General features: G+C 49.6%; 1 long non-coding RNA gene across 1 annotated transcript; it reads left to right on the plus strand.

Annotated features, from left to right (window-relative positions):
* Positions 1–1,120: 1,120 nt before the first annotated feature.
* Positions 1,121–9,160, plus strand: LOC117130714. Its single transcript, XR_004454005.1, has 3 exons — positions 1,121–1,337; positions 2,107–2,109; positions 9,091–9,160. It is a non-coding gene; the product is annotated as an uncharacterized LOC117130714 (long non-coding RNA).
* Positions 9,161–11,122: the final 1,962 nt, after the last annotated feature.

Below are 11,122 nucleotides of genomic sequence, written 5' to 3' on the forward strand. Positions count from 1 at the left end.
GACTGAAAAAGTGTTTTGTCTACGTGTGTGTCAGTCAGCCACGGACGTCCTATGTATGCTGACGGACACACACGGACACACACAGAAAGCAACGGACGTCCTGTGTGTGCTAACGGACACACACGGACGTCCTGTGTGGGCTGACGAACTACCACGGTCGTCCTGTGTGTACTGAATAGACAACCCAAGTGGGCCAAAATCACCCGACCAGTCCACGGGAACGGCCAGCGTGCTGAGTCCAACGCCCAGCGTGCTGATATGTGTACTGATGGACAGCCACAGACGTCCTGTCTGTGCTGATGGACAGCCACGGACGTCCTGTGTATGCTGGCGGACACCCACGGACGTCCTGTGTGTACTGAACAGACAGCCCACGTGGGCCAAAATCACCCGAACAGTCAACGGGAAGGGCCAGCGTCCTGATATATGTACTGATGGACAGCCATGGACGTCCTGTGTGTGCTGACCGACACACACGAACACACACGGACAGCCACAAAAGTCCTGTGTGTGTTGACAGACACCCACAGACGTCCTGTGTGTGCTGACGGACACCCACGGACGTCCTTTGTGTGCTAACGAACACCCACGAACGTCCTGTGTGTACTGAATAGACAGCCCACGTGCGCCAAAATCATCCGAAAAGTCTACGGTAAGGGCCAGCGTGCTGAGTCCAAGGACCAGCGTGCTGATATGTGTACTGATGGACAGCCACAGACGCCCTGTGTGTGCTGGTGGACACCCACGGATGTCCTGTGTGTACTGAACAGACAGTCCACGTGGGTCAAAATCACGCAAACAGTGCACGGAAGGGCCAGCGTGCTGAGTCCAAGGACCAGCGTGCTGATATGTGTACTGATGGACAGCCACAGACGTTCTGTGTGTGTTGACGGACACACACGGACAGCCACGGACTTCCTGTGTGTGCTGACGGACACACACGGACGTCCTGTGTATACTGAACTGACAGCCCACGTGGGCCAAAATCACCCACGGACAGCAAAAATCACCCGAGAAGCCAAAAATTCAAAAATTAATATTTTTGAAGAAAGTTTTGTGAAAGGAAACATCAAAAATATGACAACAAAGAGTTTAGGATGTCAAGCGTTGATCAAAAGTTGTTGTAGACATCCGTTTAAACCACGAAACCCCGAACTTTGTAGCATGCAAAACACATGGTTAGAAGCAACAGAAAATCATGAAAATTTACCACAAAAAAGCTTTAACCATTCTTATGAAGCATGCATAAAATCAGATTCAAATTCGAAGTATTTGTTTTTTTACATTAAAAATACACCCGGAACACAATCAATGTCCACTCGTGACAGACTGAAAAAGTGTTTTGTCTACGTGTGTGTCAGTCAGCCACGGACGTCCTGTGTATGCTGACGGACACAAACGGACACACACAGAAAGCCACGGACGTCCTGTGTGTGCTGACGGACACACACGGACGTCCTGTGTGGGCTGATGAACTACCACGGACGTCCTGTGTGTACTGAATAGACAACCCAAGTGGGCCAAAATCACCCGACCAGTCCACGGGAACGGCCAGCGTGCTGATATGTGTACTGATGGACAGCCACAGACGTCCTGTCTGTGCTGATGGACAGCCACGGACGTCCTGTGTATGCTGGCGGACACCCACGGACGTCCTGTGTGTACTGAACAGACAACCCACGTTGGCCAAAATCACCCGAACAGTCAACGGGAAGGGCCAGCGTGCTGAGTCCAAGGACCAGCGTGCTGATATGTGTACTGATGGACAGCCACAGACGCCCTGTGTGTGCTGGTGGACACCCATGGATGTCCTGTGTGTACTGAACAGACAGTCCACGTGGGTCAAAATCACCCAAACAGTGCACGGAAGGGCCAGCGTGCTGAGGCCAAGGACCAGCGTGCTGATATGTGTACTGATGGACAGCCACAGACGTTATGTGTGTGTTGACGGACACACACGGACAGCCACAGACTTCCTGTGTGTGCTGACGGACACACAGGGACGTCTTGTGTATACTGAACTGACAGCACACGTGGGCCAAAATCACCCACGGACAGCAAAAATCACCCGAGAAGCCAAAAATTCAAAAGTTAATATTTTTGAAGAAAGTTTTGTGAAAGGAAACATCAAAAATATGACAACAAAGAGTTTAGGATGTCAAGCGTTGATCAAAAGTGGTTGTAGACATCCGTTTAGACCACGAAACCCGAACTTTGTAGCTTGCAAAACACATGGTTAAAAGCAAAATAAAATCATGAAAATTTACCACAAAAAAGCTTTAACCATTCTTATGAAGCATGCAAAAAGTCAGATTCAAATTTGAAGTATTTGTTTTTTTACATTAAAAATACACCGGAACACAACCAATGTCTAGTAGTGACAGACTGAAAAAGGTTTTGTCTACGTGTGTGTCCGTCAGCCACGGACGTCCTGTGTGTGCTGACGGACACACACGGACACACACGGAAAGCCACGGACGTCCTGTGTGTGCTGACGGACACTCACGGACGTCCTGTGTGTGCTGACGAACACCCACGGACGTCCTGTGTGTACTGAATAGAAAGCCCACATGGGCCAAAATCACCCGACCAGTCACACAGGCGACGGCAAGGCCAGGTGCTACGTCCAAGGACAGCGTGCTGATATGGTATGATGGACAGCCACGGACGTCCTGTGTGTGCTGACGGACACACACATACACACACTGACACACACGGACAACCACGGACGTCCTGTCTGTGCTGACGGACAGCCTCAGACGTCCTGTGTATGCTGGCGGACACCCACGGACGTCCTGTGTGTACTGAACGGACAGCCCACGTGGGCCAAAATCACCGGAACAGTCCACGGGAAGGGCCAGCGTGCTGATATGTGTACTGATGGACAGCCACGGACGTCCTTTGTGTGTTGACGGACACACACGGACACACACAGACAGCCACGGAAGTCTTGTGTTTGCTGACGGACACCCACGGACGTCCTGCGTGTGCTGACGGACACCCACAGACGTCCTGTGTGTGCTGACGGAGACCCACTGACGTCCTGTGTGTACTGAACAGACAGCCCACGTGGGCCAAAATCACCCGAACAGTCTACGGGAAGGGCCAGCGTGCTGAGTCCAAGGACCAGCGTGCTTATATGTGTACTGATGGACAGCCACAGACGCTCTGTGTGTGCCGGTGGACACCCACGGACGTCCTGTGTGTACTGAGCAGACAGTCCACGTGGGTCAAAATCACCCAAACAGTGCACGGAGGGCCAGCGTGCTAATTTCAAGGACCCCGTGCTGATATGTGTACTGACGGGCAGCCACAGACGTTCTGTGTGTGTTGACGGACACACACAGACACACACGGACAGCCACGGACGTCCTGTGTGTGCTGACGGACACACACGGACGTCCTGTGTGTATTGAACAGACAGCCCACATGGGCCAAAATCACCCACGGACAGCCAAAATCCCGAGAAGCCAAAAAATTCAAAAATTAATATTTTTGAAGAATGTTTTCTGAAAGGAAACATCAAAAATATGTCAACAAAGAGTTTAGGATGTCAAGTGTTGATCAAAAAGTGCTGTAGACATCCGTTTAAACCACGAAACCCCAAAATTTGTAGCATGCAAAAGACATGGTTATAAGCAAAAGAAAATCATGAAAATTTACCAGAAAATAGCTTTAACCATTCTTATGAAGAATGCAAAGAATCAGATTCAATTTCGAAGTATTTTTTTTACATTAAAAATATTCCCGGAACACAACCAATGTCTACTGGTGATAGACTGAAAAAATGTTTTGTCTACGTGTGTGTCCGTGTGTGTCCGTCAGCCACAGACACCTGTGTGTGCTGACGGACACACACAGACACACACGGACAGCCACAGACGTCCTGTGTGTGCTGATGGACACCACGAACGATCGTTGTGTGCTGACGGACACCCACAGACGTCCTGTGTGTACTGAACAGACAGCCCACGTGGGCCCAAAATACCCCCAAACAGTCCACGGGAAGGGCCAGCGTGCTGAGTCCAAGGACCACCGTGCTGATATGTGTACTGATGTACAGCCACGGACGTCCTGTGTGTGCTGACGGACACACCGGGACACACACAGACAGCCATTAAACGTCCTGTGTGTGCTGACGGACACTCACGGACGTCCTGTGTGTGCTGTCGAACACCCACGGACGTCCTGTGTGTACTGAATAGAAAGCCCACATGGGCCAAAATCACCCGACCAGTCCACGGGAAGGGCCAGCGTGCTAAGTCCAAGGACCAGCGTGCTGATATGTGTACTGATGGACAGCCACGGACGTCCTGTGTGGGCTGACGAACTACCACGGACGTCCTGTGTGTACTGAATAGACAACCCAAGTGGGCCAAAATCACCCGACCAGTCCACGGGAACGGCCAGCGTGCTGATATGTGTACTGATGGACAGCCACAGACGTCCTGTCTGTGCTGATGGACAGCCACGGACGTCCTGTGTATGCTGGCGGACACCCACGGACGTCCTGTGTGTACTGAACAGACAGCCCACGTTGGCCAAAATCACCCGAACAGTCACGGGAAGGGCCAGCGTGCTGAGTCCAAGGCCCAGCGTGCTGATATGTGTACTGATGGACAGCCACAGACGCCCTGTGTGTGCTGGTGGACCCACGGAGTCCTGTGTGTACTGAACAGACAGTCCACGTGGGTCAAAATCACCCAAACAGTGCACGGAAGGGCCAGCGTTGAGGCCAAGGACCAGCGTGCTGATATGTGTACTGATGGACAGCCACAGACGTTATGTGTGTGTTGACGGACACACACGGACAGCCACAGACTCCTGTGTGTGCTGACGGACACACAGGGACGTCTTTGTATACTGAACTGACAGCCACACGTGGGCCAAATCACCCACGGACAGCAAAAATCACCGAGAAGCCAAAAATTCAAAGTTAATATTTTTTGAAGAAAGTTTTGTGAAAGGAAACATCAAAAATATGACAACAAAGAGTTTAGGATGTCAAGCGTTGATCAAAAGTGGTTGTAGACATCCGTTTAGACCACGAAACCCGAACTTTGTAGCTTGCAAAACACATGGTTAAAAGCAAAATAAAATCATGAAACTTTACCACAAAAAAGCTTTAACCATTCTTATGAAGCATGCAAAAAGTCAGATTCAAATTTGAAGTATTTGTTTTTTTACATTAAAAATACACCCGGAACACAACCAATGTCTAGTAGTGACAGACTGAAAAAGTGTTTTGTCTACGTGTGTGTCCGTCAGCCACGGACGTCCTGTGTGTGCTGACGGACACACACGGACACACACGGAAAGCCACGGACGTCCTGTGTGTGCTGACGGACACTCACGGACGTCCTGTGTGTGCTGACGAACACCCACGGACGTCCTGTGTGTACTGAATAGAAAGCCCACATGGGCCAAAATCACCCGACCAGTCCACGGGAGGGCCAGCGTGCTAAGTCCAAGGACCAGCGTGCTGATATGTGTACTGATGGACAGCCACGGACGTCCTGTGTGTGCTGACGGACACACACATACACACACTGACACACACGGACAACCACGGACGTCCTGTCTGTGCTGACAGACAGCCTCGGACGTCCTGTGTATGCTGGCGGACACCCACGGACGTCCTGTGTGTACTGAACGGACAGCCCACGTGGGCCAAAATCACCGGAACAGTCCACGGGAAGGGCCAGCGTGCTGATATGTGTACTGATGGACAGCCACGGACGTCCTTTGTGTGTTGACGGACACACACGGACACACACAGACAGCCACGGAAGTCTTGTGTTTGCTGACGGACACCCACGGACGTCCTGCGTGTGCTGACGGACACCCACAGACGTCCTGTGTGTGCTGTGGGAGACCCACTGACGTCCTGTGTGTACTGAACAGACAGCCCACGTGGGCCAAAATCACCCGAACAGTCTACGGGAAGGGCCAGCGTGCTGAGTCCAAGGACCAGCGTGCTTATATGTGTACTGATGGACAGCCACAGACGCTCTGTGTGTGCCGGTGGACACCCACGGACGTCCTGTGTGTACTGAGCAGACAGTCCACGTGGGTCAAAATCACCCAAACAGTGCACGGAAGGGCCAGCGTGCTAATTTCAAGGACCAGCGTGCTGATATGTGTACTGACGGGCAGCCACAGACGTTCTGTGTGTGTTGACGGACACACACAGACACACACGGACAGCCACGGACGTCCTGTGTGTGCTGACGGACACACACGGACGTCCTGTGTGTATTGAACAGACAGCCCACATGGGCCAAAATCACCCACGGACAGCCAAAATCACCCGAGAAGCCAAAAATTCAAAAATTAATATTTTTGAAGAATGTTTTCTGAAAGGAAACATCAAAAATATGTCAACAAAGAGTTTAGGATGTCAAGTGTTGATCAAAAAGTGCTGTAGACATCCGTTTAAACCACGAAACCCCAAAATTTGTAGCATGCAAAAGACATGGTTATAAGCAAAAGAAAATCATGAAAATTTACCAGAAAATAGCTTTAACCATTCTTATGAAGCATGCAAAAAATCATATTCAATTTCGAAGTATTTTTTTTTACATTAAAAATACTCCGGAACACAACCAATGTCTACTGGTGATAGACTGAAAAAATGTTTTGTCTACGTGTGTGTCCGTGTGTGTCCGTCAGCCACAGACATCCTGTGTGTGCTGACGGACACACACAGACACACACGGACAGCCACAGACGTCCTGTGTGTGCTGATGGACACACACGAACGTCCTATGTGTGCTGACGGACACCCACAGACGTCCTGTGTGTACTGAACAGACAGCCCACGTGGGCCAAAATACCCCCAAACAGTCCACGGGAAGGGCCAGCGTGCTGAGTCCAAGGACCACCGTGCTGATATGTGTACTGATGTACAGCCACGGACGTCCTGTGTGTGCTGACGGACACACACGGACACACACAGACAGCCATAAACGTCCTGGGTGTGCTGACGGACACTCACGGACGTCCTGTGTGTGCTGTCGAACACCCACGGACGTCCTGTGTGTACTGAATAGAAAGCCCACATGGGCCAAAATCACCCGACCAGACCACGGGAAGGGCCAGCGTGCTAAGTCCAAGGACCAGCGTGCTGATATGTGTACTGATGGACAGCCACGGACGTCCTGTGTGTGCTGACGGACACACACATACACACACTGACACACACGGACAACCACGGACGTCCTGTCTGTGCTGACGGACAGCCTCGGACGTCCTGTGTATGCTGGCGGACACCCACGGACGTCCTGTGTGTACTGAACGGACAGCCCACGTGGGCCAAAATCACCGGAACAGTCCACGGGAAGGGCCAGCGTGCTGATATGTGTACTGATGGACAGCCACGGACGTCCTTTGTGTGTTGACGGACACACACGGACACACACAGACAGCCACGGAAGTCTTGTGTTTGCTGACGGACACCCACGGACGTCCTGCGTGTGCTGACGGACACCCACAGACGTCCTGTGTGTGCTGACGGAGACCCACTGACGTCCTGTGTGTACTGAACAGACAGCCCACGTGGGCCAAAATCACCCGAACAGTCTACGGGAAGGGCCAGCGTGCTGAGTCCAAGGACCAGCGTGCTTATATGTGTACTGATGGACAGCCACAGACGCTCTGTGTGTGCCGGTGGACACCCACGGACGTCCTGTGTGTACTGAGCAGACAGTCCACGTGGGTCAAAATCACCCAAACAGTGCACGGAAGGGCCAGCGTGCTAATTTCAAGGACCAGCGTGCTGATATGTGTACTGACGGGCAGCCACAGACGTTCTGTGTGTGTTGACGGACACACACAGACACACACGGACAGCCACGGACGTCCTGTGTGTGCTGACGGACACACACGGACGTCCTGTGTGTATTGAACAGACAGCCCACATGGGCCAAAATCACCCACGGACAGCCAAAATCACCCGAGAAGCCAAAAATTCAAAAATTAATATTTTTGAAGAATGTTTTCTGAAAGGAAACATCAAAAATATGTCAACAAAGAGTTTAGGATGTCAAGTGTTGATCAAAAAGTGCTGTAGACATCCGTTTAAACCACGAAACCCCAAAATTTGTAGCATGCAAAAGACATGGTTATAAGCAAAAGAAAATCATGAAAATTTACCAGAAAATAGCTTTAACCATTCTTATGAAGCATGCAAAAAATCAGATTCAATTTCGAAGTATTTTTTTTACATTAAAAATTCTCCCGGAACACAACCAATGTCTACTGGTGATAGACTGAAAAAATGTTTTGTCTACGTGTGTGTCCGTGTGTGTCCGTCAGCCACAGACATCCTGTGTGTGCTGACGGACACACACAGACACACACGGACAGCCACAGACGTCCTGTGTGTGCTGATGGACACACACGAACGTCCTATGTGTGCTGACGGACACCCACAGACGTCCTGTGTGTACTGAACAGACAGCCCACGTGGGCCAAAATACCCCCAAACAGTCCACGGGAAGGGCCAGCGTGCTGAGTCCAAGGACCACCGTGCTGATATGTGTACTGATGTACAGCCACGGACGTCCTGTGTGTGCTGACGGACACACACGGACACACACAGACAGCCATAAACGTCCTGTGTGTGCTGACGGACAGCCACGGACGTCCTGTGTGTGCTGGCGGACACACACGGACGTCCTGTGTGTACTGAACAGACAGCCCATGTGGGCCAAAATCACCCACAGACAGCCAAAATCACCCACAGACAGCCAAAATCACCCACAGACAGCCAAAATCACCCGAGAAGCCAAAAATTCAAAAATTAATATTTTTGAAGAACGTTTTCTGAAAGGAAACATCAAAAATATGTCAAGTGTTCATCAAAAGTTGCTGTAGACATCCGTTTAGACCACGAAACCCCAAACTTTGTAGCATGCAAAAGACATGGTTAGAAGCAAAAGAAAATCATGAAAATTTACCAGAAAATAGCTTTAACCATTCTTATGAAGCATGCAAAAAATCAGATTCAAATTCGAAATATTTTTTTTTACATTAAAAATACTCCCGGAACACAACCATTGTCTACTGGTGACAGACTGAAAAAATAAGTGTTTTGTCTATATAAGGGGTAGGCACTCTTCTGAGCCTACCCTCAGTACCCGAAGGGGTATGTAGTGTTGGACTGCTCGGTCCAACACTATTGATGGCTGGGGTGAGGTTGATGGCCGGATTGTCTCCGGTGAATTTTCCGGTAACTTTTCCAGCGAATTTTTTGGCAGACCGTTATGCCCCTAACTTCAAATTTTCGCGCTTGTGTGGTATTGGCATGGTTTCATCCGTCTTCCAGTTGCTCTTTTGATTACATCTCAAGAGTGGTTGGTAAGATTGATGTTATCGGGGCAAATGAACATTCGGCATATGAGTGGTGATTGGATAGCTAGTGTTTGTAGGCTCTGTGCTCGCGCACCCAACTACAGACCAACTATCCTCCTCAGTTTCTTCACTAGCATAGTTTTATGCTTGTTGAACTGATCCGGGGCCTGTGTTGCGTACCTATATGGAAGGAATTGTTAAGCTTTGCTTAAAATGTTATTTGCGGCATCTCCTTCAGTGGGGAAGCCGTGAACACATAAGCCGGCACTTGTGATCCTTGCGTCTTTGCATAATTTATGCATTGTTCGCAAAGGTGAATAAGCTGTTTGCTGAGATCTCGGTTGCATAAATATTATGGCGGTGACTCGAAAAATTTCTGTCCCGCTAAGCACGTTTGTCTCCGGACAAAAGATGACGGTCAAGTCTGCGTCTGTTCCCACATTCCATGTGTTTGCGGGAATATGACGTGGTCTTGCCCTGATTTATGAATGCTACCTGGTTGATCCTGCCAGTAGTCATATGCTTGTCTCAAAGATTAAGCCATGCATGTGTAAGTATGAACGAATTCAGTCTGTGAAACTGCAAATGGCTCATTAAATCAGTTATAGTTTGTTTGATGGTAACTACTACTCGGATAACCATAGTAATTCTAGAGCTAATACGTGCAACAAACCCCAACTTCTGGAAGGGATGCATTTATTAGATAAAATGTCGACGTGGGCTCTGCCCGTTGCTCTGATGATTCATGATAACTCGACGGATCGCATGGCCTTAGTGCTGGCGACGCATCATTCAAATTTCTGCCCTATCAACTTTCGATGGTAGGATAGTGGCCTACCATGGTGGTAACGGGTGACGGAGAATTAGGCTTCGATTCCGCAGAGGGAGCCTGAGAAACGGCTACCACATCCAAGGAAGGCAGCAGGCGCGCTAATTACCCAATCCTGACACAGGGAGGTAGTGACAATAAATAACAATACCGGGCTCTTTGAGTCTGGTATTTGGAATGAGTACAATCTAAATCCCGTAACGGGGATCCATTGGAGGGCAAGTCTGGTGCCAGCATCCACGGTAATTCCAGCTCCAAGAGCGTATATTTAAGTTGTTGCAGTTTAAAAGCTCATAGTTGAACCTTGGGATGGGTTGCCATGTCCGCCTTCGGTGAGCACCGGTCGGCTTGTCTCTTCTGTCAGCGATATGCTCCTGGCCTTAACTGCCCGGGTCGTGCCTCCGGCGCTGTTACTTTGAAGAAATTATAGTGCTCAAAGTAAGCCTACGCTCTGTATACATTAACATGGGATAACATCATAGGATTTCGATCCTATTGTGTTGGCCTTCGGGATCAAAGTAGTGATTAACAGGGACAGTCGGTGTAGAAACCCTTTAAAAAAAAAAAAAGAATGGTCGAGTATCCTTTGGGTGGTCGAGTCACGGACGATCAGATTGTTCTTGTCTGAACCATGAGTCAAGTATGCCACTAGACAATGGTCAGACAATGTAGTAGATTGATTCAAATGATGTTTGAAGCAAGACACTTTAGGAAGCACAACAGGAAGACCGGAAATTGGGCGAAAAACCCTAAATTTCGGTATTACGGAATTTTTTGAAGAAGCCGAAAGCTCGGTAAATATTTTTCCTCAAGATCAGAGTCCCAGTAGGGTTTCTTAAAAATAGTCAGGCCATCAGAACGGGCGTAGAAAAATATTTGGGAATTATCGTGCGACGAAAATTCACCGGAAAGGCCGAAATCGGCCGAATCGACCGAGAA

This window comes from Brassica rapa, unplaced genomic scaffold (assembly GCF_000309985.2).
Source record: "Brassica rapa cultivar Chiifu-401-42 unplaced genomic scaffold, CAAS_Brap_v3.01 Scaffold0670, whole genome shotgun sequence".
NCBI classification, from domain to species: Eukaryota; Viridiplantae; Streptophyta; class Magnoliopsida; order Brassicales; family Brassicaceae; genus Brassica; species Brassica rapa.